This window comes from Pleurodeles waltl, chromosome 6 (genome assembly GCF_031143425.1).
Source record: "Pleurodeles waltl isolate 20211129_DDA chromosome 6, aPleWal1.hap1.20221129, whole genome shotgun sequence".
NCBI lineage: Eukaryota > Metazoa > Chordata > Amphibia > Caudata > Salamandridae > Pleurodeles > Pleurodeles waltl.
The window spans coordinates 1,175,666,384-1,175,672,394 of NC_090445.1; the positions used below are offsets into that span (position 1 = coordinate 1,175,666,384).

A 6,011-nucleotide genomic window follows, 5' to 3' on the forward strand; every position below is an offset into this window, starting at 1 on the left:
CGCTAGAACTGCCTAGTCTGGAACACGTCGGCTCAACAGCATGTGATTTGGGGCAAATCACAACCTTCCCATGCCTAAAAACAAATACGTTAGGTAACATAACCGGCGAACTCGTAAAGTGCTCCAATAAATTTTGTGTTAAGTTCGCGCTGTATAAAACCGTAAAGAGGAAAAAACACACACACCAGGAGCAACTTCCAAAAATTAGGTCAGACTTAAATTTTACCATTCCTCACAGGGTTAGGGGCGGGTAACTTGTTAAAATCTACTTAGGAACTCATATTGCAACTAAACTTAAAGAAGCACTCCTGAAATCGGCAAGGGAGACGAACTTATTTCAATGATCTGAAACAAACTATAGAAACACACGGCGTTATGCATACAGTTTAGCACTGAAAACTAAAAGCCACTGTAAACGAAGGACCATATCAGATCCCAGGCGAGGTTATCTGGGCATTTGCAGCGTGAAATTTAAAAAATAGTTTCTATCTAAACTTTGGGGCTGAAGTATTTCATTGAAAAACTGACACGACCCATGGTGGTGTGCAGAGGACTCTCCTGAAAGCGCCAATGCAGATATTCTTTCTACAGATACAATTTACACGAATGTGTGGTGACCCGTGCATTAAATGTGGAACGAGGGACCCGTGGACAAAATACTGTCATCTTGCACAGACTGGTCACCCCTGGGCGCGTTTGGACTTTAATCAACTGCGCTCCAGAACTGTGAAGGCCCATTCTTTGTTGCCAATCAAACCCCCCCAGGTCGCGAAGGAAAAAGAAATAACAGAACAGGGGTATTGCTTTGCACAGCTCAACACCTCTCCTTCTCTGGAGAATAAAAGACCTCTGTTTTAAATATGATGATTTTTTTTTTTTAATTAATACAGTTCAAGAGTGGAACACCGGCGAAGGTCTTGGATCAATGTCCGTGTCAACCAGCCAAGCAAGAGCCGCTTATTTTACAGTCGGTGGCGTTGGCAGAAATATTCCATCCAAAAGCAAAATCAAAGTTGCATCCATTACGGGCCTTTTATATCCACAGACCAGTTTTATCCTTACAGCTGCCATTAAGTAGCTGTCCCAAAAACGTGTTCTGAGTGTGCCACCTCAGATGGAGATGGACGTGCGCAGTGGCAGTGGGGGAGAGGCACCTTAAGTCTGTGACTGAAACCAGGTATTTATTTAATCAGAGGCACGACCTAAGCGGATTTTGGGCACTGGTTCATCCATGTTACCATCCAGAGTTTTGTGAAGCCATTAAGGGAGGAACCAGTCTGGACTCCACAATGCAAAAGTTAACTTCTTTATTCAGTCACACATTAGGATAGGTTCAGTAAATACCAGGTTCGGCTGTACGTTACAAGAATACATCTACAGGATACCCCACCAGGAGCATGGGACTTCCCTGACCAGCTTCTGATCTCATCTGGTATAAACTCATAGCGACATTCCATGGCGCATCATAAACCTGTGGAGCAACGACACATAGAATACACGGAAAGCAAGACACAGCAACACACTTATCTCCTTCGTTCCTTTAGCGTAGTTTTCGGAGTTTCTCTCAACAGATAAACTGACCACCGGGCTATAAGAAGCATTAACCATGGTGCTGGGGACTGTGTCAAGGGGGGATTCAAGTAAGTCCCCTTTCTCTTTCTTCCGGTTTTTACTTCCTCCTCAAAATTGACATTATAGCAAAACTGACATATCGGCGTACAGACACACATCATCAAAATCAAATTCAGTAATATTTAGTTTGGGACTCTATAAATATGAAATAACGAAGCGGAACGTATTCATAAATGGCACATTCTACTTTCTATATCCTACAGCATCACTCGCTTCAATGTACGTTTAGACCTCTAAATCATATATCTGAGGGCGCCAGATGTTTGCAGCATCACTGGTGTGTTGAGGCACGGCAGTGTTTTGCAAAGGAGCAGTTCGAAACTCGAAATAGTAGTCATTTCTTGGGTCATTCTGTAGAGACAGGGGGATAAAAGTGCCTATCAAAAATTTACCCAACCAATTTTTCAATTTGACTTTCCACAACGAAGCTACGTCACCTATATTTTCAAATACATCCTTGATTGTTAAGTAAGAGGCCCATAGGGTAACATGATCTCCAATTTCTCTGCAAAACGTTATCTATCGTCTTACCACTGGCATTCGAATGGCAAGCGAGATTAATTCTTAAATGTCCCAACAATTTCCAGAAGAGGGCGATTTCGGTTACCATTTGCGGATTCGCAAAGTACGGGATAGTTATGCCCAAGGGTCACATTTGGTCATTTTATAGATTTCAAATTGAATGGAGGGGGCTGCACAATCGCGAGTCCAAGTGCCCTTGAGCAACAAACTGGCGGAAGATCCACATTGGAATACTGAGCGAAGTCAGGAATCCTCTGCCTTCTCAGAAAAACTGCTATGAAGCAAGATAGAATTTTTAAGCAGGACGAAGCAGAAAACATGTTAACGAATAACCAACCAGTACTACTGCCACAGCCCGAGCTTACAAACCGTAAAATGCCTCTACGATGCTTGGGCATTAAACTGAGGTTACATACCGCAAGTCGCCAACTTTGGTTCAACTGACCTGCAGTGCCAGTGTCTCTCGTGAGAAAAGTGCACACTGGGCTCCTGCCTTCACTGGGGAACTTTACCCCATACTTGCCTTTCGCTGCGTGAAACAATATCCAGAAAACTTGATGCCCCCCCCTCGGGCATTATATATGCCCTGCTGCAGAGCACCCGGTGCGTTTACCATTCGCTGGGACTTCGTCGCTGATAACCTGAAAGGACTAAAGTTGTCCCCGCACCCCTGCTTGCTAATCCTTTCTACACGCAACTACAAGGAGCAGCCGCCCACAAAGGGAAAAACTGCCTGACAGAAGTTATTATAAGATCACTGTGTCTAACGGGTACATGACTAATCAGCACGCAACTCACCTCAATACCTCTATCCAGCTTGTCCTTTCCCCTTAGAAATATTTTATTGTCCTGCCCCGGCCTTCACTATATACCTTCCCAGGACCCGTTCAGACTCCTCCCAGCAGGCTGGCGCTGTCCCCCAGACAGAGATCCGAACAGGAGTAACAGTACGTGATTTTCTGCACACAGACACCCGCCACTCTGCGCAGACTCTCTCCGGATTACCCGAGGCCCAGGTAGGCGTGCCCCAATGGAACTTGGATGCGGCAGGGCGCAATAATGCCTGCGCCATGCGAAGAAACGTATACGCAGAGAATAAGTACACATCAACGCAAGATCTCATTAGATTACCATTTTAAGCGACAAAAGAGCTACAGCACTTTAGTCCGTTCTGCCACTGGTACTATTATAACGTAATGTTTAAGCCATTATTTTAATGAAATTAATAATTTTGCTAACAATATTACATATGTAGCATAGTTAAGTCATAACATCACTTATAAATGTTCTTGTAAGTATAGTAATTATGTCAATCGTTTTGATTTAATGTCGAAACTAGAATGTTAGAATTAGCGTTGTTATTGAAAGATGGCCGCTACAATTGACCTAAGTTGACGTTCAGCGTTATACCAACATTACTTTTCCGTGTCTGTCTTTTGTGTCCATAGAATAGCCACGCAGTCAAGACGCATGAGCTTCTCGCAGTCTCTGATTTAGATTCCAGGCTAATAATAATTATTATTATTTTATATTTTTTAAGTTCGATACGTTTTTCTTTCCGGCATAAGAGGTAAACTTTTACCCAAGGAGAGTTTTGTTCCATTTTTTTCTCTCCAGGAACTTGAGGTTAAAAACAGCCTGGGTTGCAAGTCAGATGAATTTCTCTCCTTACAATAAAACGTACCTTACCGTTAATTAATTATGTATTTGTCGGTCGCTTACGATGATTGCTTGGGGAATTGTAGTGTGCTACTGGGAAACCTACCGAAGAAGTGGTCAACTATTATGCCCAGGGCAATATGAGGGATAAAGTACCTCCTGCCTTAAATTATAAGGATATTGCAAGTTACCAAGGAATTCCATAACCATGTAGAGAAACCAGACCGAAAGCCGAGTTCCTTTATAAGGTTATGGAACTCCGAGGTGCCTTGCAAGATTTTTATGATGTACCCCAGGGGTACTTTATCCCATTTAATATATGGTCACACCATCACCTTTCCCACAAACCATTTAAAACCTTGGTGTGTAGCTTTTTCATATGAAAGAATGAAGAACATGACAAAACCACTAGTGCATAATCAAGCACATCAAAAACCATTTAGATATTTTTTTGTAGATATTAGAAACAGTTCGATATAAGCCCTTTAAAAAAAAATGCAGCAGCTCAGATTGTAGAAACGTGCAGAAAGAGTCTAGCTTTTTTTTCTAAAGAGTGTAAAAAAATAAACATATTCTCTCTGCTTGTCATTGTAACCAATTAAACTAGATAGGGTGACCACTAATCTGTAATTTCCATAGACTGTCCGCGATTTAGCCCTACCGCCCATTGTCTGTTATGAATGAGTTAACGGATGACATTTGTTTGAATTTCAATCTGTCACATAAAGGACAAAAGACATTTCATTTTCACCAACTGGAGTGGAAGAGAGGGAGTCTTCTGTGCTCTGATCCAGAGGGAGGGGCAGACCGATAGGAAACTGGCCTTCGTGTCAGGGTACCTGCTCCCTGAAAGAAATGCAAATATGCATAACTGGTAAATCTGTAAATATAAAGTCTGCTTGGGAGCAGATCTTGGCATATAATGATGCTGTCACTTGAAGCTTCCTGATGACTAAGATATTTTCTTTTTAAGAGGTATTGCAAGCTGAGCTGTGGAGTGTGTGTTTTAATGGACATTTATAAAACATCTATGCACTAGGTATAATCTGCTTATTATTGAACTCTATACTTTAGAAGCACCTTTTATCTTTAGCCTAAATTTGTATACACATTTGTGGCAGCCTATATCATACTACAATGCATGTTTAAAATATTGACAAAGGGCACTGGAATTATATGGCAGGGAAAGGCCAAATTATGTGGTAGGGGTAACTGAATTATACAACAAGAAAGGGCACATTATGTGGCATAATGCAGCGCACATTGGTAGTATTACTTCATTACTTTGTCATTTTATGCTTGTTAGCGCTGTCTGGTCATAGCTTGCACCTCAGCTTAATACCCAAACTCAGCAATAGAAAGGTGAGAAGTCAACATTTCCAAAGGATCTTTGACTGCGCGGCAACACTTGTTGCTGCAATTTTAGTAACTTTTGAACAATATGAGCTATAAATATTTTTTTGCTGCAGATGATGGATTAGGGGGCAAATGTGGCAGATTCATAATTACGTGAAAAACGCAGCAGTCGCACAGTTGCATAATTCACTGGCCCTGATAATGACTTACATATTTGCAGTGCTTTCAGGGACCATGTAGCACAAAAATACACAAGTCACTTTCACTGCTGCACCAAACAGAATTCAATTCTGTGGGCCTCTAATTGCACAAATGGACTTCAGTAATGATCACATTAACCAATGGAGGTTTTAAAACATAAAATAGTGCATTTCCCAGTGATTAGTTTAACTTCCATTTATTTTTCATTTAAGGTGTGTGTTATTTTATATGTAGTTACTTGACGGCTAAAGATAAAAAAAATCGTTACAGAATATTTTGTTCTTTTTAGCCTCGTAAGGAAATGCCTTCTTTGACATGGTTACCCCCTAACTTTTTGCCTTTTGTTGATGCCAGTTATGATTGAAAGTGTGCTGGGACCCTGTTAACCAGGCCCCAACACCAGTGTTCTTTTTCTAAACTGTACCTTTGTTCCCACAATTGGCACAGCCCTGGCAAACAGATAAGTTCCTTGTAAATCGTACCCCTGCTACCAAGGGCCCTGTGGCTGCAGCGTGTATTATACCACCCTGGGAACCCCTCACTCCGCACATGCACACTGCCTCACAGCTTGTGTGTGCTGGTGGGGAGTAAATCGACATGGCACTCCCCTCAGGGTGCCATGCCCACCTCTCACTGCCCGT

At 42.0% G+C, this 6,011-nt stretch overlaps 1 protein-coding gene across 4 annotated transcripts in view; it reads right to left on the reverse strand.

Annotated features, from left to right (window-relative positions):
* Positions 1-3,137, reverse strand: part of P4HA1 (prolyl 4-hydroxylase subunit alpha 1) — a 299,327-nt gene extending 296,190 nt beyond the window's left edge. For 2 of the 4 annotated variants that reach the window (XM_069240397.1, XM_069240396.1), the window contains exon 1: positions 2,953-3,137. The gene's annotated coding sequence lies outside the window, so the exon portion shown is untranslated. The remainder of the gene's footprint in view (positions 1-2,952) is intronic. The other 2 variants (XM_069240399.1, XM_069240398.1) reach the window with 1 other exon arrangement.
* Positions 3,138-6,011: the final 2,874 nt, after the last annotated feature.